Below are 27664 nucleotides of genomic sequence, written 5' to 3' on the forward strand. Positions count from 1 at the left end.
TACAACCCTAATAAAACACCTAAAACTGCTAATCATTGTCTTCAAGACTACTATAAGGCTACAGGCAGGTGAGTTGTACCAGGGTTACTTTAAATCTCTGTAAGAAAGTGGCCTAGAAAGATCACATTTGGCCATCACTGACCTAGAAACTACTGTGAATATCGTACCACCCAGCATACCTCTGTAACCACCTAGAAAACCAAAGAGAACACACAATCAAATACATATTTGGCTGCATCCAAATGCCTAGGCCTTATGAGGCAATGACTTGCATGAAAGGCACCCCAGAAAACTGAGGTAGTATATAAAGGTTTAATGATCTACAACAACACAGAACAAGTTTTGGCGATAACTAAAAAAATCCATTGATATAATAATGATTTATTTCTAGAAAGATTATTAAAAGCATAAAATGTTATAAATATACATATACACTTAAATTGACTACAAAACACAACTTTCAGATGCCAAGTTTTGAAACTACATAGTAACAACCCAAAACATCCTGGCAAATACCTAGAAACCACCCAGAACACCCCATCTACCACCCAAGAAGCCACTGAGACTACCTCAAAAAAGCAACTACCTAAAAACCACAAAGCATTAACCACCTAGTGACAATGCAGAAGATCATAGCAGCCTGAAACTAAACTGAACTGATTTTCACAAAGATTTATTTTAGTTAAATGCATATATTTGAAGTCTTTTGGAAACCCTGAAGTAAGCATTTCAACATACTCTTTACTAGACAAGCGTCTCGTCATTAATGACTCCAGGGAAAGCAAGAGTCTGGATCTGCTGTCCTGTGTCAAAGGGTTAACTGGTCCTGCAAAGCGCAATAAGCCATTAGCGGCTTGTTAGGGTTTTACGCTAACCCCATAACAGACATTTAAAGGGTTAAAATCCGAGGGCGAATCTGATTATGCGAGTTTACCCCTCTTATGAATGATTCATATTTTATGATAATGAGCTATGAATAGAAAAACCACCAAGCATTTGGTGTTGCTCTCAGGGCATATAAATATATGCAGCAGATTATCAATGATATCTTGTCCCCGTGGGCTGAAATATGCCAGTCAGGAGGCGATTTCAGACAGTAAAAGAAACCAAAGAGAGAAAAGTGCGTCTGTTTCTAGATGAGAACGATTAAGAGAGTCATTTGAATACTGGAAGCTACATTGGCCCTTAACCCAGTGGGAGATATTATTTCCTTTCCTGAAATTAGCAGTGTTATATTATTTTATTGTTCTACTAATGACTTAATCTAATCTATTTATATCTAATATGTTCTTACGTAATCTGTTTAGCCATGGAACAACATAACAGAACATCAAATGAAACATAATTATCATAAAGACTAAATAAAAATGGCTCACTTGATACTGCATAAACATTAATCCATGAAAAGTTGATTAATAAATACAATCAGCAAGAGCTATGCAAACAAGAGGCAGCAACTAATAATGAATGTGTTTCAACTTGTCAGACTTATCATAATTATGAGAAGACAACACAGAAAATCTGCTCTGAGCTGTTCAAATTCTCATCATTGGTTTCTATGGCTACATTCAAAATGCCAAAATGGATCCATGTGATGTTTTGGGGTATTTTATACCAGGAAAATGTCATTGCAAAAATTGTTCACCTTTAGCAGAGTTTAAAAAGTCAGTAAATACATATCTTGATTACACTCAAGTATATATGATTGAATACATATATGATTGGCTATAATAAAATGACATTTTAAGAGTTTTACTAAATTGTTGAGGCTGCTGCCATTTGTTCTTTTTAGATAACGTCATGATAGCCGAGGGTGAAAAATGCTGATTTTACAATGTGTAATTATTAGTTTCATGGTTTTATACACTTTAATAGTCTCTGTACTCTGTTTTTATACTCTCACACATAGGTTTTCAAATTTTGTTTAGATTATTACAAATTTTTCAAAAAGATCAGATCAACAATTGAAGGAAAAAAAAAAATCCAAATCTCACGAGCTGTGAAGAGGCCCCCAATAGAGAGATGACAGATGGCAAGAAAGAAACCACATACTGATCCAAGTTGCTGACTCGCTTATGAACAATATGGACACAACAAATTGATAAGTTTATCCAATTTTGCAATCATTTACTCTAAAGCTCGTCATTACAAACCTGTATGGTGTTCTTTACTCTCTACATTTTTTTGAATATGGTCGTTCTTGTCGATGTAATTCCAATTAATAAAAACTAAATATGTCCAGCCTCACAACAAACAAAAGAGCAACATAAACATATTATAAAACACGTTACTGTAATTCTCATTTGTGACCACAATTCAGGTTTTCTAAACTAAATCAAATGCTTAATTAAAAGATCTGACTGATTCATTTTCAAAACAGAGAATCTCACAAAAGCACAAGGTTCAGTTTAGGTGAATTTTAAAGACCCAGAAAACTATTTCTGGTTACATTATATGTTAAGGTGCAGTACTGAGTAATAATTTGCAACATGTACTTATACAGTTAAAGATTTTTAAGGCACAGAAATAAGGTAAGACTTTATTTTAAGGTGTCCTTGTTTGTTCTATTATAATAACAATAAATTATTCATAATTAAGCATAAGTACCCTAAGCCAAACCTTAACAACCCTAACCAGGAATATATATAGTGCACGAGGACACCTTAAAATAAAGTTCAACCCATAATTTACGGTGTTGGGAAACTTACTTTTACAAGTAATCCATTACAATATTGCGTTACAGTTACTTTTTATGGAAGGCAAGGTGTTACTTTACTTTTGCATTACTTTTTAAATATGAGCAGGGCTTGATTGCTTGCTTTTATAGAATATAGTAGAAGAAGCTTGATACTATTCAGCAATTAAAAAAAACAATGAAGCACAATTATTGCTGTATCTAAAGTTATTTTTGCTTATTAGTATGGTTGAAATGAATCATCAAATGTTTTTGTTGGTTTAATTATTGCAGGTTTGGATAATTTTTGCATTTCACCATTTTAATTTATTTCGATTAATACTAACATTTAGTCAGTGTCCAGACACAAACGCCTCTGACCTTTTGATTTTGAACAGGAGACTTCGTCAGTCAATAAATAGTAAGTAAAAGTAATTAAGCGTTTATTTTTTTAAAATGATATTTTCTTGTAAATTAAAAAGTAATCCGTTTCTTTACTAGTTACTTGAAAAAAGTAATCTGATTATGTAACCTGCGTTACTTGTAATGCATTACCCCCAACACTGTAATTTACTATATGGAAAGTACACGTAACATATAAAACAAGAGCACTATTGAATACAGTGTTACCCAATTTTCCAACAAACACTTCCTGAATCTTCAGAGCAACAGCATCATTTAAAAACAGACGCAATAGGTACAAGCGAGTATATCGCAGGAAAGGCCGCACTCGTTGCAGCTTGCTAATTTTACCTCTTGACGCACACTCTTGACATGCTGACAATAGCAGGAACGGAGGCTGCTGAAGGAAGGATGTGTTGTGGTGTATATTTCGTGCATTGTGAGGGCTTCCTAACGCTCTACGTTAAGAAGCTGAAGGACACAGCTGCAGAAATAAGAATGCGTGTGCTGAAAAGATGAGGGCACTGAGGAATAAGCACTAAAGATCAATGAAACAAACAGGAATGAGAAAGAAAAAAGTTGTTTAAGTACCGTAGAGAAGAAAGCGGTTTGGAGTTTACAAAACCAAGTGTGTTTTGCTGCGTCATCTATTATGATATCGTGTCCTCCAGTAAACTAAAGTTAATGGATTACTGTAAAACATCACGATATATGTGTGTGCATGTGACTGTCCCTGCTGCCAGTCGTGACCTTTCCTGTACAAACAGTGGAAGATACATTATGGCTATGACATTTCAATGTAGAGCAGACTGGGCAACTTTATTAGATAACAGCACTGGACACTACAGCTGCTGAATCAGGTCCTCAGGGGATGGGGTAAAATGTATCCCTGCGAGACGTAATAAAAGGGCACATGTGATTCATATCGGTGCTTATTACTGAGTGTGTGTGGTTGTGTCTGTGTGTAAAGAGAGAGAGAGAGAGAGAACAGGTAACTTCAATTGTCATTGAGAAGTTTGTGAATAGTTCTAGCCTGCGACTGATCTTGGTGTTATGCAGTCAGCTATAACAGAGCATTTAGAGAGGATTTATTTTTTTTGAGACATAAATCAACAAAGCTGGTGATCTAAAGGATATTCATGAAATTATATTCTATCCATATCAAGGTGGCATTTATTTAAATTGAAATTAAACATCGCAATTAACTGCATCCAAAATAAAAGCTTTTTTTGCATAAGTACACATATTTTAGATCGTTAAACAGTATTATTTTAAAAGTAACTTTCTCCAACACTGTATATATTAGTGGTGTAACAGTACACGATATTCATACCAAACAGTTACGGTAGGGTCTTTCGATTTGGTATGCATGTGTTTTAAAAAAAAATGTCCAGAGCTTGTTAGTTGCAGTCTGATCTCTTGACAATTTATACGTATTATAATTTTTAAGGATTTTTGAGTTGCCAATTCATATGAATTTGTATGAAGGACCTACACCTAACTACACCTCTTAACCTAGCCGTCACTAGGGGTTAAGACAAATCATACAAAATCGTATGAGTGAGGTCGTACAAATTTGTTTGAATTAGCCACCTAGTTAGACATATACAATTTGGTCATGTTCTCAAGATAAATGAAGTCTAAAGAGGAGAGCATTTCACAAAATATTACACCGTATACTTATATTTTACTAAAGCTGTTTAGTAATTTAATGTATGTTTAAATTAATGTGTTATGAAACATGCTAAATAACTTGACAAATAACCTTTATAATTCATTTAAAAAATGCATTATGTGCGATTTATATGCGATGTTTGCATCAGATTTTCTGAAGTTGAGTGTTGATCAACTATTTAAAAATAAATAGCATTAAGTTTGGCTTGTTGGGTTGTCCTGGTTGTAACCTTATAATTTAAAAGGGCTCCTATCATTTTAAGCCGAGGCAGATTTTTATCACTTATGTATTTAAAGAAATACCAAATCATACATGTACTGAAATCATACTGAACTGTGACGTTAAAACAAAAAGGACGTACCAAACTGTCAAATTTGTATACTATAACACCCCCTTATATATGTATACATACAAAAACACATGCACACACATTTCCTATATATTTTTACTTATTGAAACTATCTAAATTAAACAGAATACGCTGCTGAATGCGAAGCAAATTAGATTAACTTTAAAATAAAATAAAAGGAATTAAAAGAAATAATTCACAGAAAATTCCTTAAGCTTCATCTCTGGGATTCCAATCAACAGATAAAGATTCACTCGTTGCGTTCAATTCAGAAGATCAACTTTCTGTATTGTTGTATGTAAGCCTTGCTGATTAACTCACATAACACTAAAATCGTCAAAAAAATAAATCATGGGCTGTGTCTGTCCTGCCTTAAAATCCCAAAGCAAACCTTTAACAACCATTTAATTCTTTGTCATTCAGCTAAATGATGAAAGAACAAAAATTCTAAACCCAGCACATGTCCACACCCTCATTATGACCTCATCACGTCTGGCTCCTAAAACAAAGCAACACTTTTAAGGCTGTGTGGGCGTGATTTGTATCTTCTATCCTGACTGCTGTTATTAAACAGCTTTAGCGTGGATTAATGTCAGATCCGCAACATCAATCTGACACCTTCGCCAGATGCTTATCTCTCTCGAATAATGAAGCAATCAAGCGACCACTCAGCCTGTTAATTATCCTATGCTAGCCTGGTCACGGGGATGCTCTATAGCAAAAATGTATGGTGGGGAGGCGTATATTTATGTGTTTTCATGTATATGCATACAGGCTTCAATGAAGTTTAATTACACAAAAGACGGAGGCTTTGGCAAGCCCCCATCACTCACAGATGAATTAATGAATAGGTAAACAGTGACAGAGCATGGGTGGCACGCTAACGTAGCTTTTGCTCATCACGTGATCACACCATAGAATCGCTGTTTATTAATGGGATTGAACTAACCAAACATACTACCAGTGTGGAAGCCACAGGGATTACAACATCAACAATGTAGAATAAATACAAATGATAGCCCCAAAAGCTTTTTGAAGATATTTTGAAAACCAAGGGATTTTAACTGCTTGAAATATTTGCTTTATGAAAAAGTTACATTTTATGATTTAATGTTTGAATGGTCCCTCACACTGTTTATTGGCTGTAATGCAAAGGATTGCTTCTTGCATGTTTTGTGACCGTTTTAAGGAAACATTTTCAAATTTGTGTTTAGTGTTGTTGGCACTGCACTAAAAAGAAAGTTGAAGCGGCATCAACAAATGCCTTTGGATATCAGTTTTTCATTTGTTAACAATATCGGATAGGTTTAGGCTTGGATTTGGTGTAGGGCATTTTTTTCAGCACGATGAGCATTAACTATTATCAACAGTTCGTGGATAATTGAATTCTGAACCTCACAATATGTACCCAGCAATACTTACCTAGTCAACGTAACAAAATGTGCCCAGTTTAGTGTATTATACCTGCGTTTTAGCGCCACTGCAGCAATGTTGCACAAATTGTATTTTGAAAAATGGTATAGAACAGAAGTTACACTGAGGTACATTTTTTTGAGACCAGGTTGCCATTTTAGCTAATTTCTACAAGCCTTATACCATGACTTGTACCAAGCAAGTTTACCGTTTTCAGAATAACAATATATATGAAGCTGCCTGATGCAAAAAAAAAAGTCTCAGTTGCAAAATAGTTACAACACGATATTATGCAAGGAACTATGAGAAATTGAGAAAGTCTTTATGAACTGATAATCTGGTCCTGTAATCACAATTTGCGTGATTTTTTTAGTGTTTACAGTATTTCATGCAGAAACTGCGCTAAATAGTACTGTGTGTATTTACATAGCTGCAACTTTTTAATAGTTAGAATGTTTTCACCAAAACAAATCTCAATTTCTAAAGTGAATTCCAGCCTATTACATAGAGGAAGAATGTGTTGTCCCGATATGACAGATTGGAGCAGAGTGGGGCGAGCAGAGCGAAATCAGCCAGAGAAAAACTCTGCCAGACAGAATGAATGTCAATGGCTTTGCTCTGCTCTGTTTATGGCTGGTCTAGTTAAATGTCAAAAGCTTTACCTAGAGAGAGCATGTCCTCTCTCCAGACCAGTGCTGAATTTGCAGGCGCCTCGCTTTCTCCTCTCTCTGTCTGTTTTATAACCCGATATTTCACATCCCATACAATTTCTGAGCTTCTCACTCCAATCTGTTCTCTTCATGGTCATTCATATTCAGCTATTACATATCTATTTTGACTCGTGAGACAGAAGAACACGTTTTTAGCTAGTTTACATGAACTTAGAAAGCGGCTTTGAAAGTTTCATACAGGCAAAGAGCTCAATAACCAAATGTGAACTTTGAATTCAGGACATTAGCAATAAATGACTCAATTCCACCTAAAATAAACATTGATTCAGCTGTTTGTGGCCCTTATTGATGGCCTCTTATCTGCAGTGTGTTGGCACTGACAAAGCAAATTCCATAAACGCTTTAAGCTGTTTTATGACTCTTCCCAAACCAAAAGAAATGCTAAGTCATCTCTTTTCTTTTGAAGTCACCATTCAAGAGAGCTGAGGCGTTAGCTCAGAAACGCCTGATGAAATGTGTGAAACGAGGAAATGTAGCCTAAACTCATATTTATAATTCATGTAGAAGAAAGAGCCTGAGGTGCTTCAAACAGGATCTTTGAACATGGATCCCAAGGCTCAGTGAAATCATTAGTTGCATACTTGTGCTTGGGTGCGTGATGTTATGGTGAAAAACAAATGAGTATTTGTCTCCCCAACCCAAAGCCTGTCGTCTGCGCCTCTCGGTTTTAATAGCGCTACGAAACGACATATAGGTGTACTGATTCAAACCACTGAAAAACCTGCATGCTTTAAAGCTCATCATAAGTGCTTCACTGTATCCATGGTGACGCAGTTAGTACAGACAGATCTGCTCACACAGGAACATACACCGTTTCTCATTGCCGGTGTGGAAGTGTTATTATTATAGTCAGCAGCCCTGCATATGGAAATTCATTTTCTCACCTGATGTTCCTCTCTCCGTCTTATTCAATATTAATGTCATCTCACATTACCAGCCAGGTTTACCGTATCCGATAAAGAGAAAGCTTTCTTAGATCGTTCACCCATAATCATGCAGCTGCGAACTCACAAACAGAATGAAAAACTGTGAAGGATGAGAAAAGAGAAAGAGGAACAAGCAAATGAGGACAAAAGATAAAATATGTATAATAACGGAACAGATTTTAGAGGAAAATAGAGCTTAGCGGTTAAAGATCTGGAGCTAGTTACTTAAAGAGTGTAGATTTAAATCCTTGGATTTGTGGATGGTGGCCAAGTGGTAAACTGGTTGTAGTTTTAGCATGCTATGCATTTTTGCAAAATAAAAACAATAAAAAAAAAAATTATAAAATAAAATAACCAACATAAAATAACACATAAAGCTTAATATCGTGGGAGATATGAATTTGTTCAAATCATTAATAAATAATATATTTTTATACTAATAGTAATAATATAGTGATAATGGTTGCATTCTTTTGTTAACAGTGCGTGTACTAACATGTACTTACAGTGATCTTATAATGTACTTATCTAAGAAGGTACTGGTAAAACTAATAGGGTAGGGTTAGGTTAAGGTGTATGTTCACGTTTAGTACTTAATATCAACTAGTTATGGCATTATAATAACTATAACATGTACATTTGTATGTACATGAGGAACAGAACTGCAAAATAAAGTGCTACTGTGATAATGATGTCTTGTAAAGCACCACTAATAAAAAGAACAGAATAATAATAGTGGATAGCACAAAAAAAAAAAAAAAAAAGAATTTGAATTTCACAAACCTTTTACCCTTTAGGTCTCACACATAAACAACAGGAACATATACTTTTGACATAACTCAAAAATAAGCCCAGACTCAGAGAGGTCGTATGAATTGATTAGATCTCTTTGCACGAGCTGACATAAAACAAAGCTTTTATCTCAAGCAAGCTCTCATTTACAGCCCGAGTCAGATAGGAAAAAAAAAAAACAGTTTGCAGTGAGGTTGTACTAAAAAGAGATTTGGGCGCAAATCCCAAGGTGTCAAAACTAAATCTCAAGACAAAAATATCTGCACCAGACAAAACCACAGATTTATTGTAGGTTGTTTACACCTCGCATTTACTAAACTGAGTGTGTCTGGATATGAGTTTTATAGCGTACCATGTACGATTGAAATCAAACTTGTTTATGTGATTCAATTATAAATGTATAATTAAGGTATGTAGTAATTAAGGTCACCTTATCTGATGTTGCATTCTGAATGAACTAGATCAAAAAAGCAAAAGAAAAAAGAGCTTTAGCTATGGAATTACGCCAAAGGTCGAAATGTTTTGCCCTTTGACCTTTCATATGAGAGTTTGTTGATTACTGACTACCTAGGAAAGTGTGACAAAGTGAAATAAAAAAAAAAACAAAGACAGGAAGACAGCTTGAAAGGGGAACTGCGATGACCTGTAATTTGAACCTAGTGTTTGGACAAGTTTACCCGACAACAATGTAAATGGCTCTTTCTTTTGCTTGCCTTTTCCTTTCTTATCTGTTAGCTAAAATAAACATTTGAGATCAAGATGTTCAAAATCACGTCCTCACGTGAATTTTTTTATTGCTTTTGCTGCAATACAGTGCTACAATTAGCCACTACGTGAGTCTCCGATGAGTTTAACGAGCATCGGATGCATAACGTTCGCAAAAAAACGCCGAAATCGCCACCTCCAATCTGATTGGCTGGCTTCGAGGCAGTTATTAGCAAATACTCTGATATATCGCAAATGAACCTTTCTTAAATATCACACGTATAAACAGGCTAAACAGTGGTTGGTGTTGACATGTTTACATGTTCTGAACCAGAATGCAAACATCTGGCTCATCCAAAATAATTAAAAACTGACATAAAACAAGATCCCATTAAGCCAGTTTCATGAAAACAGATTTCTGAAAGCTTAAGCCATAAATTACAGTAGCGGAGCATTTCTGTACAAGCTAACCCCCCGCTGCTCGGCAGATGAGATTCATTTAATCAGAGATACGTCAGGACTATTAGCTTTTCAGTCTTTGACATTCAACTCCAGACGTAACAAGACAAAAATGATCAAAAAGTCTAATGTGTTCAATGATGCTTGTTATTCGTTTGAAACAGAATTTGCAAAGATGGAGGACAGAGGAACAATATTAGTTTTTCTTAAAGTACTTAATGTGAGGGTCCAATTTAATGGTGTTTTAATAGGCTTAAGTTAGAGATCAAGTTGGTGTTGATACTTTAAATAAACTTTTAATACAAAGCCCTTAAAAGCGTAATAGGATCTGTTCAAAGAATTTAAAGAGGCCTGATTACTCCGTACTTTTTTGGCTTAAAATAAATTAATACATGCTTGTGCATCAAATTGATCTAAAGTCAAAGTAAAAACAATCATAATGTTACATAACACTTTCTTTAAACAAAAAATGTCACGGTTTCCACATAATATTAAGCAGCTCAGCTGTTTTCAACATTGATAACAAGAAGAAGTGTTTCTTAAACAAAAAATCTGCATGTTCAAATGATTTCTGAAGCACCACAATGCCACAATATTGATTATGACCTCGTAACAAGAAAAATAACAATAAGACATTTTTCTCATTTATTAATAAGATGAACGATTCTATATGCTACAACCTCAGTAGGGACTATGATTTTAGTTTACGTCATTAGAGAAGCGTAGGTGTAGTCCTAAAAACAGCCAGAACAAATCCACGACATGCTTTATCACACAAGGAGCGGTCACCTGAAAATGACACAATCAACTAAAAATGGAAGCAGCTCCATTATACTGGTGTCCCAGTTCACCAGGGAAGGTGCCCACTTATTATTTTTGGATTCAAGAACTTCGCCCTTGATACAGGGAAAAAAAAAAAAGTTTTATGCAATCCCATTTCTGGAACTAAACAAAACTGGCGTTAAAGAATAAATCAAATGGTTGTGCAGTAGTCCAGAACAGCAGTGCTCTAAATTTATTTTTACATCATATAAGCGTAATGCTCGCTTTCTAATTTTTCTTCCATAATGTAAAGAAGCATTTGTATCAAAGCAGCATTTTATCTATGATTTATGCTGATTCTGATAATAATAATAATAATAAATGTTTTTTTAGATAAATGTACGTTTTTGAGAATTAGTGCTGTTAAACGATCAATCGCATCCAAAATAAAAGTTTTTGTTTAATATATGTACATGTACTCTGTATGTTTATTACGTGTATGTAAATGCACACGCATACAGACAATATTTTGAAAATACTTACATGTATATAATATATAAATTACATTACAATTACATTTGTGTGTATTTGCATATGCATAATTAATACACACAGTAGGCAAACATTATATTATATAAAAAAAAATACATTTTTGGATGCAATTAATCGTGACTAGTCATTTGACAGCACTATTTGCAAGTAAAATGAAAGATAATTTGTATGGAAACATGCTATCTATGATATCACTGAGGTACTGTCAAGCTCAATAGCAGCTTTATCAACATTTTAGTAGCAATTTCTACGCTAGCTTGTTAGCAAGAGGTCTGACCTGTTTATAATTAAGTTCAAATATAATCCTGTAGCTTGGGTGGACCTTGATGGTTTTGTTCACTTCTAAATGTTTAATCAGTGCTAAACACCTGCCAGAATCATGTGACTGTTCTGGGTGGGCTACTAAGCAACAGGAGGTAAAGACGGGATGTCCTCCTCCCCTTCGCAATCTCCTTCGCCCCCTTTCCAGTCAAAGTAAATCCTATTAGCCCTGTTCATCTGTCCCACATAACTACAATGCTAAAGAATCCGGGGTACAAACTTGCTCGTTTCTCTCTGATCATCCATGGGGTTTCATTTGCGGCTATTAAGAGACTTTGCATTAGATTTTTACGAGTCTTACGAAGTTTAATGTTTAACTGAAGTCTCTGTGCTTCAGCACTGTGAAGGAGATGCTGAAGAAACATTTGCCAGTAGATATATTACAGGAGAATCTGCAAAGGACGTTTCGTAAGTGATTTGAACTCTCCTTCAGAGCATAAAATCTCCTTTAGAGGATTTTAAAAATCTTAAATTAGGTGAGGAGCAAGAAAATTAAATAGAGCCAATCCTGGGGATCAAGACCTTAAGAAAACCTCCAGGATGGATTTTGTCAAAGGAGCCTATGCTGAAAAAAAAAATCTCAAGATTGGAATATTATAGCCAGGTCATTAAAAAAATTGTTACACGTTTTGCATCTGTCTTTAGTATCTCTAAAAAAGTACTTAAGCATTTTAAAGTCAAACTTTAAAATGCATAAATGTTGTTGCACAGAACTATGTAACGATGCAAAATATTAGCCAAACAAAATAATGTTACTTATCAGAGATTACAGTAGAACTTTAGTCAATAGTCTTTTTTCCCATCTAGTGTCAAACCAAATTTTAGCAGAATAGTTTAGGTTAGTTTAGGTCAACTCACTGGACCAACAGATGAACAGCAACTCACATGTTAGTTGGGTTTTGTCAGATCAGTGTTTTACACTGACAGTGTAAATACAGTAATATTATTAATGAGTAATATTATTAATTATATATATGTAATATAGGGTTAAGTTTGGGTTTAGAGTTTGGTCAACGCCAACTTTTGTTTACTGTTTTATGTACCTACTGCACATTTCGCAGCAGTTTCAAAGAGTGATGCTAAAATACAGGTTCAATATGTGAACCCTGCACGTATGCTATAGAGTACGTATTGCTGCGGTTTTGAAATATCCGTTGCACTGTTGCTAAAAGCTAATGCTCTATCATGTTGGAAATAGGCCCTAAACCAAATCCAACCTAAACCTATCCGATAATGTTAACAAATGCAAAACTGATTTGTTGACGCAACCATCACCAATTCAACTTCATTTCTTTAACTTCTCGCTAAAAAGTGCACCAAGAATACGTTTATGCCACAAAATCAGGTAGGGTTTGGTTTAGGGTTAGTTGCTTGCATTTGCTTATTCCATGGTCTGTCTGAATACTCAGTTCTGATTGGCTGGCAGTTTGCATTAAAAGTGTGGTCGTAGTCTATTTCTTTAAAAAAACAATTCAGCATATTTTTGTTATTTTTGTTCTACAATGCAACGATACAGTACATTTTTGTACAGTATGTGCCCAAGTGCTTTCTGAGCCACCACAGGCATTATTACATTGGGTACATTTCATACAGATGAATGGAATCACCACGCTCATTATTACATTATTAAATCCTTGTTTGAAGTGGCTATTCAGTCTGAAATAAGCAGTGCCAAATAAAGCTAAGGACCTTTGATCAGAGGCAAGCCAAGCAACTCACCCTGACAGCCTGAAGCCATCAATTGATAAAACCCTCGCTGCAAAGCTAAACAGAAACTACATGACTTTAAAAGGGACGGTCCGGAACAGTCTTTTGCATTAGCTTAGTATAAATGGAAAACGTGAAAATAGGAAAAGTGTATGTCCGAAGGTGGGGTTTATCAAGATCCAGAGTGGCAGCAGTCATGGAAATTCAGGAATTCCCCTACACACTTCACGCTCCATCAGTCCTCCTCCCGCTTCCCCCTTTCCTCTTATCTTCCTCATCCATCCCTAGCTCACTCTCTAATCGCTGTAATAGCTGTATCCACGGCTGTCCTGTCCCCAACTGCCCTTTCTGCCAAACAGGGACACAGGAAGACCTGTTGTTGCTTTCAGCACTGCCCTGTGAGTAATTTAAGACACCTGCTTTGTCAGTACATCGAGAAATCCAAGTAGGCAGGCGCTACTCTGCATTCTAAACAGTGTGTTCAATATTTCAGAGTATTAAACTCAACTGAGATACTAGAGATGCAAAGCAGTTCTAGACGCTTTATAACAAATTAGGTAAAATGAATAGTTTACCTAAGCTCTGGCCTCATTTATTCACCCTTATGTTGTTAGAAATCATTCCGACTTATTAAAATGTTTATATTATTTACATTATTAAATATTATTATTTATATACATATTATCATTTGTGTTAAGTAATATTTTACATAGAATAAGCATAAAAAGTAATATATTTAAAATACATTTATAATAAGTATATTAACTATTCAATAAATAAAGTATATTTACTAACATATATGACATACATAATGAATATTTCTTATTATTAATTAGTGTAGTATACTTAGCACAAATATAAATATATCTATTTTTCATATATATATATATATATATATATATATATCTTGATATACTTATCAAATATTTTTGCAGAAGCGAATGAACAGAATTTTATGTTCTGGGTAAACCTTCCCTTTAAAAACTGAACTGAGTTGTCCCTCGAATAGAGAACTTTACTGTCTCCTTCCATTTGCTATTCCTGTTAATGTTCAGCTCGACTAACCGAGACTGAACCTCTCGAGGCTGATAGAATCAGTAGTGTCTTACAGGAAATGGGAGAAATGCCCAACATCAGACAGTGAAGGACATCTCAACTACCGCTTTATAACCTCATTTACGAAGCCCAAAAAAATCCATCCACGTTTTGTTCTGGCTTCGAAAAAAAAACATTTTTGAAGCTGCTAATGCAATGTGGCATTCGTAGAGAGAGCATGTCACTCTCCAGGAAAAGAACACTGGTTGTTTTTCTTCCGTCAGCGCCTGTGTGTCCGACTTTTCCTGTCTACTGGATTCTATGAGAATTGAAATGTTGAGTTTATACTGTACTCGAGATCTAGAGTACTTAGACATGAGACACATTCCATACCACACTGTGCCATTCTCCCATGGGTCATATGGGATTGTAATGGAGACTGGGAACAGTTAAAAGAGGAAGAGAGAAAAAAGAATGGAAACATTGTATTTTCTCTCTGGATATCTCTGATAAGATTGTAAGGCTTCCTGCTTGACCTTGAATTTTTCCAGATGTTGATTGTTTTTAATTGGGACGGTGTGTTTTCCTTTTTACGTAACTCTATAAGATTGCAGGAAGCCTGGTGGCAGATTGCTATGACGATAAGTGTTCCTTTGACACATGAGTGATGTTTGGTGTGGGCAGAGGTGACGCCACAGGACAGTTGATACGCTGTTGTCCTGGTCTGGTTACTGTCACTCTGAAATGACCCCGATTCAAGAGGATAATGGAGGATCTTTCATAATCACCCCAAAAAACAAGAGATTAAAATGGCTTTGTTAAAAATACAATACAAATATAACATTTAAATCTATTTAAACATTTTTTTAATATATATATATATATATATATATATATATATATATATATATATATATATATATATATACAGTATATATATTAGTAGTATATATATATATATATATATATATATATATATATTTAATATATATTTTAAAAAGTCTCATATTCATCAGTTATACATTTGTTTGATCATAAAGAGTACAAAAAATATTTCTAAATAATATTAATTTAATAATATATATATATATATATATATATATATATATATTTTTTTTTTTTTTTTTTTTTTTATTATCTAATTTAATACCTTATATACCTACTTTATCAATTTAATGAATCTTGCTGAATTAAATTTTTTTTCTTTCCAAAAAAGCAACTTTTTTTTCCAAAAGTTTATATGCAAAAACTAAATTTTTATATACATTTTTCCCAATTTTTTAAAATCCATTGTTCTATTTTTCTATTGTTACTGTGTTTGTAATGTGTTTTTATTAACACAAAAACAGAAAGAGAGAGAGACTTTTTACCTTTGTCTGCAAACAACAACATCCCATGCAAACTAAACTCTTTTTTTTGTTTCAGACACTTAGGTAATTTTGAAAGAATGCCATGTTTAGAAAAACGAACACAGATAAGGATGCTGCCCTGCAGCAAGTTAACCAATGGAAGGTAAAAGGTGCTGCCTTTGCCCCAATGAATCAAAGGTCCTCCTCCACTTTTCACAAGACACTCACAGCTTAGCAGCCCCATCCCAGGTGATCCTTTCTGGACAACTTGTCAGCTACATATGTCAGTGTCTCGCCACTTGACCCGAGACCCTGCTCCTGCCTCCCTCTCCCTTCCCATTGGACGAACCAGTGGGGGAATTGTCCTGTAGAACAAAGCCTATAGTTGGGGTGCTCTATTAAAGACTTTGACTAACATTCCATTCACAATGCTCTCTGGCGACCAACTTTTAATGACCCTGCTCTTCTAAACATTTACGGTTTTGTGGGTCCACTTAACACAAACAAAAAAAGGAACGTTCAACGCTCACAAATGGAGCATCTTTATGGAGAGAACCCTTCTAACGGCCTCAAGCTTTAAAGAGAGTTGCCTCATTATTTAGGACTGAATATTAATGAATGAGAGCCAGCTTAAAAGAAACATTTACTCTGTTCCGTAGCCTTTCAACAGGCGTTCCTGTAGAACATGGTCAATGCCGAGGTCATGGATTGGATTCCCAGAAAAACCAACTAGCAGGCCTATCGATAAGATACATGTACTAGCTTGAAATCAAATAATTTAGGATTCATTTAAAATGGTTGTGATGATCAAATGAATATATTTAATGTGAGCTCTGTACCTAAACCACTGAGATTCCCGAGATTCAAGAATGGACTTTTGCATGTCCCCAAACTGAAAAGAAGAGGACGCTGAATTAAAGATGTCTTTTTTTTTCTAACCAATATTGCTGCTAACAAAATGGCTGATAAGTGATGCAGAATCAATCACTTTGTTTCTGACATAAGCCATTGCTTCATTCTGACATGGCATTAGTCTAATTTATAGCAAACAATACATTGGTTTCATAGAGGGTTTATTTATCTGCAGGAATGTGAAGTCTTCTGTCAGTTTATCTCTAGTCTAGCACTGTGCAAAAATGTAAAAGACTGCTCAGGGTGTGAAACTAAATCAAAATGTACCATTCTGTTCTGTCCTGTCCTATCCGATGCCCAAATCACAGTCTGTGTGCAGGTGCAGCCATGTGAGTACCAAGGCAAATATTAGAGGAAGAATGAGAAAAGCTCTGATGTCTCTTACCTTATAATAATATGATGGAAAACGATCAAAGACGCCTGTAGCATAACATGATGTTTATCGTTCTTATATCCTGAGAATCCTGACAACGATACACACGATCAGTGATCTTTCACGGCTGGTAATACCGTTAAGCGTCCCCAACTCTCCTTCAGCGGCAGCTCACAATAAATAAAGGCTGATATCTCGAGTGTGTGTGTGTGTGTGTGTGTGTGAGAGAGAGAGAGAGAGAGAGAGAGAGAGAGAGAGAGAGAGAGAGAGAGAGAGAGAGAGAGAGAGAGAGAGAGAATTTGGGCTGATAAGCAATTCAAATGTTAGTTTAGTCAGCCGTTGACAAGGGTTGGGAATCAATAACTACTTCTTGTTCGTTTCTGTTTACACAATAACGGAACCGACCGATTTTAACGACATTTTGTGTATAGTTTGCGTCGTTTCAGACAGAAAACCGAACTGCTCCTTCACTTCCAGCACAACATCGCTACTGAATCTACAGCGCCACTGGTGCGGTCCGATTCCCACACGAACGACTCTTTTGAGTTGGTTATTTTTGTGAATCAAAACCATACCAGACAAGTGTAGTCCGATTTCCAAACGAGATCTTGTGTATTTCTTTTTAAAGCTATATAACTAAATTATAATTTGAGTAGTGCGGTTGTCACGATTCAGCGAGTGACTCTTATGAGCAGGATCTTTCCATGAGTTAACGACATTTATGAATCAAACGGAGCAGTTTCTGTATGAATTCGAACCAGTACTGAACCTCAAGCTATTTCCCTTCCCGTGTTAAAATGTAGGCTAGGGCTCGTAGGACGTAAATCAAAAAATGCTATGACAACATACAGAGTAACCTAGTTGTAGGTTTGTTTTGTTCATAAAATTAACAACCCTGCTGAAAAATATAGAAAAATATGATTAGACTTGTATTGCTTTTATATTGGTTTCTAGTGGTAATTGGTCGCCTTATATTGTTGGCTTGATGAAACCAATAAATCTTAATGGAATATTTTCCGAAATACAACAGATAACACTTTAAAAAAAGGTTAAAAGTTGATGGTTTGCACAGTTTATAAGGGTATTTGTAATAGGGAAAAATTAGAATGTTGTTCAGTGATTTTTATTTTTTCAGCAAGGGAAATTATTAATAGCCTATATGCTACCACATTTTGTTTGGAAGTTTAATTAACATAGGCTATCGTGGTATGTTTTTAAAGAATTGCTTAAATACAGCATCGTTATGATCTCTGTAAACATTTTAACATGTCTACAGAACGCTAATTAATTTGTGGTAGCGTTGTATGATGAAATCTGAAAGGTCCCATTCTTTGAGACTGCTGGGGCAGAAAATAAAATACGAATCACGCGTTCTTCAAACATTTCTCTCTTTTAATTACTAAAGAATCGTTTATCGTGGAACTGTTAGGGAACCAGAATCGATTCCGCGCGAATCGCATCCTATCCATGACTCTATAGAACATCAGTTACGCATGAAGACGCTGAACACTCCGATTACAGCATCTTTCGTGGCAATGCAATGCTGGCTGGGAAAGCACAAAAATCATTGAAAAAATACTGCCATATTCACAAATGACTGTAAGAGACTTGAATCATCGGCGCTCCAAAAACGAGTAAGTTGCGATTCCGATGCGTAATTATCGATGTCACAATGTACGCAAGACGTAACCTACAGTAACAAGCAGTAAATAACATGGAGAAGAAGGTTTAAGGTTTACCTATATGGGGACTAGTCCGAAACCTCCTCCTTCCAGCAGAACCGGCTCATCAAAGCCGCCGCGTCACCAGTCCAAGCGAAACGCGCAAAGCGCACATGCTTCCCGCACGCTATCAGACTGTCACATGAGCGGGCGGTCAGTTCAACCCCCCCTGCCTCCATCCAGCAAATCTCTGAATCCAGTCCAACGCCGCCCACCTCCCCAAACACGCAGGACAGCCTGTTTAGATCATCGACCGGTCATCCCAACGCCGAAAGCAGCAGGTGGAGGTCGAGCGATATCAGACCGCTAATGATGGCGCGCGTCGGTCACCCCAGCTCTTTTAAGACCGTTTCGTAGACTGTATACGGTCACGGAATAATAATGAGCTCATGTTGCTGCAACAACCGGCGAGCGTTTTGAGAACTGGGCCGAGAGGGGTTATTACGTGTAACGTGAATTAAGTTGAATTATCCTGCAGTAGGATGACCCAGGTTCGCCTTGAGGACCCCGCCTTATGAGCCTACTTAAGCAGGTCGAGGAACAGAAATGGGGATTGAATAGAAACTAGAAAAAGCGAAACTTTTACAAACGTTTAAAGAAAAAGGAATGGACACTTTTACATTCAAAATTAAATACGTTGACAGGATGCTGTATGCAATTAATATTACAAAATAGGCTATCATGATGTTCAATATGACAAATAGGCTACCCTGATTATCAGCTTTACGTTACTTAAATTACTTTTTTTTGTAGCTGAATATCTAAACAACGTCCTAGATCAGGAAATAGAAAGCGTTATATAATAGACACTTTGACAAATAAGGTCCAACTTTATATTGTAGGTCTATAACATCATGCTCCCCAGTAAATTTAATAGAAAAGAAGAAGAAAAAAAACATCAACAGCCTTATTCCCTAAATTCTGTAGCATTTGATTACCAATTTGCCTTTTTGTATGGAATGAGTAAAGCAGCAGTTTTTAACATTGTCTTGAGCAACAATAGACTGTCCCGATTTCAGACAGGAACAAAGGACATTTTGTTCACTTCTATACAATTGCTGTGGCATAACCCTATTCATACATTACAGTAATATGGAAATTTTCCATGGCCTGCATTGGTCCTTACCACTCACAACATGCTACCCTTCCTATTATTTCCACAGCACCACGGCATTGCTATCAAGATTGGGGTCCTGGCAGGGTGAGGCGTTTTCTCATTAGGTTGTACTAGTCCCAATATCAGTCTTGAAGACAGGTAAAGGAGCAAGAGGCCTTATCTGCACAAAGCAGTTACTGATGTCGATTATAGCTTAGGCAAAAAGTTGTTCATTTGTTGCGTTTAATCGCTCGTTTAGAAGCGAAACAATGAAAAAGAAAAAGGCAGAAACCCAATGACGTTGGCGAGGTGATAGTAGATTTGTGTTGGGTAAGTGAAACAGGCATTCAGAACAGGCATTTTCCCTTCCCCCTTCCCTATCACCTCCCTCCCTCTGGGACAAATGGGGGATCCATCTTTGTAATCCGGAGGCTTTGAGACTGCTTGGTTTAACCCCCGGTCTCGGTAGTCTGCTGGTGGCAGGAAACTTAGCCACGACAGGGTAAATCATTACATGCCCATATAGGCCACCAGACTTCTCAGGCAAATCCAGTTGCTGGCCCAAAAGTGAATGTGTGCTGAAGGACCAGTAGATGAGTTAGTTTAAGCGCTAAAAATTTGTAATTAGCGCAGAACGGAAGGCGTGGCACTGCAAAAAAGTTGGTTAAAAATTACATTATTCCTACTGTAACAATAGGAAAGAGTATTGAAAAAGACTATTCAGTGTATATTTGATCAAGCAATAAGAATATGAATTGGATTCTATGACATAAACCAGACTGGCAGCGGCACATCAAAAAGCCTGTGCACTTGTTGCCATTAGTAACGGAACAGTTGCTGTGGACACATATGATTCTGATGTCTTTACGTAAGAGAGCACGTGCACGAGGTCAAACAGGGAACTGTTCATCAGCACCTCAGTAAATGTTCATTTCACTCTCAGATAATCAGAGGACTCAGGGATTCACGAGACAGAAGTGCTAAACTGAATTACAAACCACTTTAAAGGGGTTAAAATGAAGCAGGACCATATTACAATGCAGCAGACTTTTTATGAACATCATAGTCAATGTATAATTTGTCAAATAGCATGTACAGGTAGACAGATTTTTCATTTTGGGTGAACCGTTCCCTATAGGTCTATTTCTAATTACGCATATATAGTACTCATACATCAATTGGGAGGGGCTTTGTTTATATGTGCAAGTGCAATAAGTAATACATGGTAATTCAATAAAATTACCAGCAAATCTTCCTACATTTGCATTATGTGAAAAGTCTCCTCCATGCAGGGCAGAAAGTGCTAGTACAGCAGAGCCAAAAGATGTCTAGCACAACACAGGACTAAACTTTTTCATTTTTAATTTTCAAGCTTTGTTGGCGAAATGCATTTTTTTTTTGTTAAGCGTCTTAATTTTTTTTAATGAAATATTCATGACTGTCTCGTCACATAGAGAATTTTTCTATTGACAGGATAAATATTATCTACAGTGTAATAATTGCATAAAATCGCTTAAATACATATTACATTAGCATTTGAAATTGGCCGTTTCATCTCTCACGCCGGCTCTTCTTCAATGTGGACATCTCTCCCCAGAGGCTTTTCGTTTGTGTGATGTATCTTGAGCTTTTCTAGATCATTTTGTAGCTGCGCCAGGAAGATAGTAAGCATCCATTGGAAGAGGCTCCTGAAAAAAAAGCTAATTTATACATCTATTAAATCATACTTGTTGCCTCAGCATAGAACGCACATCATAGAAACACACATGAAAAAACATTTTGTCAAGACATAATTTATTTGCCAAATCTAAATAAAATGAGGGAAATAATATTACGTGTTTTATTGCTGCACGCAGTAAGACAAGCGCTACTTGTTTAATAGAACTTTAATGAATTTTTTGATCCACTTCAATTGCTAACTTACTGTGCGTAATAATCAAATATGCAAAGACACAGCCTTTGATTACCTAATGTGTAAATGAGCTGTGCATATGTTTAATAACTGCTAGCAGCTATTTTTATTCAACTCTTTATATTTTTTACTGTATAATAAAAATCGCTTTGTTTTTTTATAGTCATTGAGAACAACAAAACAGAAGCTGTAAAAAACATTAATAAATAAATACAAATCCCCAAAAACGTGCTGTCCTAGACAGGTGTCATCGTTATCTCTCACCTGCACTGAGGTAATCAGCGATGTACTCCGGTTTTAGACATCAGCCCTGAACTGCAGCTTCACTGACATCCACTCTGCAACATCACCTGGTTTTAACACTTACCAAAATCCACAAACAGGTGAGTGGTCTCTTTAAAAGAGAAGGGAAGGGTCTGGCAGCACCTATAAAGGACAGAGAGGGTTAATACAAGACAGAAATGAAGTCAGGGAAAATGGAATCTCTCACTGTCTGTAAGGCCACAGAATACAATTGTTATTTATGTGTGGAAGTGTAGAATCAAAAGTAAAAAGGAAAAAAAGACAACTTCCAGACGCTTGGCTCCCCCAGACTGCAGCAGCCGTCTGAATCCAGCCCTCTCTGGCTGGTCAATATTCAACATCACAGTCCAGCCTCCGAGCGCACCCTGCATGTCAACAGCGTTAGATGCTGCTATCGCTTTGCATGATTCTCAATTTAAACTAAAAACACATCGTGAACCTCTTTGTTTGAGCCGCCCTTGTAGTATTTCCTCCTCCATCTCTCAGGGCTGCCAGGTGCCAGTCTCTTCTGCTGAGGATTGATGGATGGGAGAGCATCAGGAATAGAACTGCTGCCCTACCTCGTATTGCTCCTCCTAATACACACACAGGACATGAACGACGTCGTCTTTTATCATTGAAAGACACACTGATCACGAATGCAGTGCACTTGCTCTATGAAGTGTCCTTCAGCATACAACAGGCCTCCAGATACACGGAGCGGTGAAGAATCCATTTGCCTGCTGCCATGGCAATGGCCAAATACTTCTCGTTCCTCAGGGATAACCCAGCAATCACGCTGAGTGCAGCTGGGATCAAAACTCACCTTCTCTAATACAACGCCACCTGCACATGGACACAAACATGTGCGCATCAAATAAGAGAACAATAAATTACAGAATACGTTTAATTGAATATATTAAAAATACAGAGTAAAACATGGTTTCAAATGGGGTTTTTTTTTGCCATTGCTCAGCTATTTTTTCAGCACGTTACCTCAGTCTTCATTCTTGTGATGTTTCTAAAATCATATGCTGATTTGTTGCATTTCTTATTAATATATATATTTAGGAAAAAATGTTGAATTATTAGCAATGTATACATATATTAATAAATAAATTGCAGAAACTGATATTTTTTTCTTTTTTTCCTGTTGAGTCAATTTTGATCATTTCAATGCATCCTAGCTCAAAAGTATTAATTTCTTGAAAAAAAACATTTTTACTGAGCCTTATAAATGTGGGACCAGCAATTATGTAACATACATAGCCATATATTACACACATTTTTTTAATGAGAGCTTTTATGGAAAGATTTTGTTATCTTTGACCATGGTGCTGTTTTGTGCAAGTTTCATTAGGTTTCCTACCACAAAAAGCTAACTTTTGTCTTAGGGCCCCTGCATTTTGTTCTATTCCATTATGCTTAAAAAGTAGAAGATGGGAGGCACTAGGTTGCCTTGTTTACTAACCTAGCTCCTCTATGAGGTGACTGTAGTCGAAATGCAGTTCTTGTGGGTTCAATGAAGACAGCAAGAATGCGTGGAGGATCCTTGACTATCTTCTTTTCTTCAATCTGTTTCATAATATTTTAGAAGAAATTTACTTTTAACTACTGTTGATGCAATGTTCCAATAAATTTACAGGGTGACCATGCGTATCATTTTCCCCCGAACATGTCCATTGCAGGGATTTCTGTATTGCTTTGTGATTTAAAAGTACCTTGCTTTGAAAACATAAGGAACCGGTGTCCAGTCTGCATGCTAACAAAAGCAAAGCCTACAAATATTTTAGGCAATATAGAAATCCTGACCAGGATCGTCCGGGAAAATGGCTCTCCCTTGAATTAATTGCAGCACAATGTTGTTTCAATTACAATGGTTTCATTCATGAATAAATTAGCATTTTTAACAAATTAGCTGAATGAATGGTTTAATGACTCCTGCATAAAGGTAGCCATTTGCTGCCAGTCACTTGCTGACAGCCTGTTTAAAACATGCTACTCCTGGTAAGAAATAAAAGCACTTTTGGAAAGCTGCATTTCCAGTCAGATTGGAAAATCAAGCGTATGTTATTAAACTGAATAAAAACACATAAGCATATTTATATAGGAAAAATATCATAAATCACAAAGAATCCATCCAAAAGTAAGTCAGACCTTTAAGCGAGAGAGGTACATATATACTGTGGAAGGGAGGTGGGGGAAAGCAAAAAGCAGGTGCTTCGGGGTTCTTGTCAGCTGGAGATCGTTCACCTTTGGCTTCAGCTGTGCATCAATGACTTCAAAAGCAGCTGAAAAATGGTCAGAGCGTTGAATCAGAAAATTTTAATGCCATTTTACTTCTTTCCAGAAGGTTATTTTATCAAAATAAAATCTTAAAAGTGCTGACAGCTAGTAGCGTTTACTGCAGTCAGAATTAAAAATGTCTCTTTCAAGCGTAGAAATTAGTATTATGAATTTCCCTACTGTAAAGAAAAAAATGGATAACTTCTGAAACATTCATTTTCATTTTATTTTAAATGGAATTTATTTACAATATATAGCCAACTGCCATTATTGTTGTTGTTAGTATAATAATAATAATAATAATAATAATAGTTAATATAGATTGTTGTATTGTCAATGTCATTTTACACAAACAGTATATTAAATAAAGAGGCCCTTTAAAGTGCAGGTAAGTCAACTGACTATATCTGACATAGTTTTATAAAGTCTTAAATATGAACTCTGACAGTGTATTGATAGAATAATTTAACTTTAAAATGTACAGAATTCAAATTTTCACTTGCCTCTTTTCTTTTTAAAATACTGCAATTAACTGTGCATCATGGTCTTTATATCACAATAATGCTGTATCGCATTGTAAGGTTCATATTGTTATTGCATCTAAAAACTATTTTTACATTTTTTTAAACTATTTTTAATGTTTATTAATAAAAAAAAACATAGTTCTGCTAATTTTATTTGTCAGTTGTTGAAGGAGGAAAAAATAAATAAATCTGCCTTAACCTTACAATTCATAAATTTCATTTGAAACTATTTAAGATTAAAAAAGTTTTAAATGGCTAAAAGTATATTATTTTAATCAAATAAGTACAGGCCTTGGTAAGCATGGCGTTAAGAAAAATGTAAATAGAAGCATTACAAAAGTGTGACATTTTTTTTTTTAAAAATGTAAGGAATTTTCTTTTTACCCATTTCTACAAGTTCGGAGTCCCAGTCACCGTCCTGGCTGTGTGGTCAGAGAGGGCGGTGGGATGATGGTGAGGTTTCTGAGTGCTGAGAGAGGGGCTGCCAGGCCACTGCATGTTATCAGCCAGCTTAGCTCTCTCCTCTCGTGCCGGTGGGATGAGTCCCACGCGATCTGCTCACTCTGAGAGGCTCTGTATTCAGGTCTACAGCTGCCACGACGAGACATTCTGCCAAAGCACACAGTCTTTTATAATGCAATCTTAAAATCATCTTTCCACGATGAGAAAAAATGTGATGATAACCAGCAGGCTCAGGCAGAGAACACTTCATGTATTCTCTCCAGGCCTTTACAAGCTTTAAGAGTGATTGGATCAGAGGAAGCACTCTACTGTAAGTCTTGTTTTATACCATGTAGGAGCCTCTAAAGTCTTTGACTCACGTCTTTACAGTAAGCCCAGGCTGTCCGGTGTGTGGCCGAGAGTCCTGAGTCCCCCTGAGCCTGTTCTGGCCCAGCATGAGAGGCTAGGGCGGCCGTTGAGGTCAGTTTAGTAGCAGACATGATCTCTTGGGAGATTTGCCTTTGAAGGCTCTCTCTCATCTCAAGTGTTTCTGTAGAGATCTGAGGAGGAGGAGCAGATAAGAAAAAGAATGAAGAGAAAAGCGAGCACTGAATTGTGAGCTGGAGTCAGTCAGAGATTTGGATCAACATAGACATTTTTTCAACATAGACTTTTTACTTCTTTCAGTGCTGGCAGTCTGAGTCTTTCTCAGGCTCTCCCACTGACCACGCTGAGGATTGAGAGGAGTCTGTGATGCTGTCAACAGGACTAAACTTTAAAAAAAATTAATAAAATAAGATTACAGCATATAAAAAAGCTTTCTACGATTGGACTAAAGAGAGTATGGGTTAGGCAGTGCCAGGCATAAAATCACTCACCCTGGTCTCCTCATTCTCTGTAAAAGCCCTGAGTCTGTGAGTGCGCGGGGTGGATGAGGAGTGACCTCTGAGTGCTATCTGCCATCTGACTCATGGTGAGGCTCATTTTGGGATTGAATGTAAAGAGGGTAGAGTGTGCTTCGGACACATGCTTCTGCTCATCTGCACACCTGAAAACAAATTTTTCAGTATGGCTTTGAAATGGTACCACATATGTAATAATAAGCAGTTCACATCTTTTTGTTGCATGTTCAAAGCAATAAATATAATCCTAACTATTAAAAGTACCTGCATTTCCATTACATATGTTGTAAAACCCTGAGCAATATTTAGTAAAATTACTGTGAAGTTACAGAAAATGCACTAACCGATGTGACCAAAACTTTCTTGTCTTTGCGATAAGCCATGGACACAGATTTTGAGTAAGTATATACTAGCAAAAAGCCACTACACCAGCCATTAAATTCACTATAAGAGTCACTTCTGAAAATGTGCAGAGTGCCTGTGATTAGCTTTGGTAGCAGTGTTGCAGCACGTAACACCCAAGAACTTGTGCAGTTTAACTTGTCCTAGCGTTAATGGCAAGAATGCTCTCTTATGTACTAGAAGGCGACCACATATGAAGTGCTTCTTGAAGGTTATGGTACATTGAAGAGAATGATCATATGACTTATTATGTATGCCTGCGTGACAAAGCTTTTTTCAAGCTGCATAAAAAAATAAAAAGCCTATTTGTAATATATGAAATTGCATTCCTTTGAGCTATTTTCAATTTGGTGTCTGAAAGGAGTAATGAAAACTAGCTAAAAGTAATAGTAAAATAAAGTAAAAAACATTTTATATTATAATAGATATATCTTTCAAATGAATACTGTATATACTTTTCTCATTAATTAAAAGAATCCTGAATAACTGCATCAGAGATCATACAAAAATTAAAGCACTGATATTTAAATACGTCTACTCATATAAATTCAGAATTAACTTTAGAGACCCTGTTTGCTGCAGAGACATGTATTTAGAGGTATTTTGCATACAGCCTGTAGCCAGTGTTGTGACATATGTAAATCTTCTCTACTTTGACAGCTTTATGTGCCTGTGCTCTCCTACTTTACCCTGGTAGATGTAGTAGGTGACAAATCCTCCATGACCACCTATAAGAGAGAAATGCATTAAACTCCACCTTTAGCTAAACCAAATTTGTATCTCAAATGGCATTATTACTTTTAGACCAGGCTCACTCAAAATGAGAGGTTTAAATTTGGTATATACCTGAATTCTGCTAGTGAGAGCTGGCATTTGCGTGAGTTCACTTTGCTTCTTGCCCAATTTCTTGCTTACACACACACACCCCACAGGAGACTGCCATTTGCTCCACCTGCAAGAG

The 27664-nt window shown here is 36.3% G+C and overlaps 1 protein-coding gene and 1 pseudogene across 3 annotated transcripts in view; both read right to left on the reverse strand.

Moving 5' to 3' along the window:
• Positions 1-18952, reverse strand: part of tmem108 (transmembrane protein 108) — a 47890-nt gene extending 28938 nt beyond the window's left edge. The window contains exons 1-2 of one of the 3 annotated variants that reach the window (XM_043226650.1): positions 18877-18923; positions 17150-17228 (exon numbers count right to left, since the gene is read on the reverse strand). The gene's annotated coding sequence lies outside the window, so the exon portion shown is untranslated. Of the gene's footprint in view, positions 1-17149; positions 17324-18876 lie in introns of those variants that run through there. The other 2 variants (XM_043226647.1, XM_043226648.1) reach the window with 2 other exon arrangements.
• LOC122330217 overlaps positions 1-27425 on the reverse strand; it is a 28051-nt pseudogene extending 626 nt beyond the window's left edge.
• Positions 27426-27664: the final 239 nt, after the last annotated feature.

Source organism: Puntigrus tetrazona, chromosome 24, assembly GCF_018831695.1.
Source record: "Puntigrus tetrazona isolate hp1 chromosome 24, ASM1883169v1, whole genome shotgun sequence".
Lineage (NCBI taxonomy): Eukaryota > Metazoa > Chordata > Actinopteri > Cypriniformes > Cyprinidae > Puntigrus > Puntigrus tetrazona.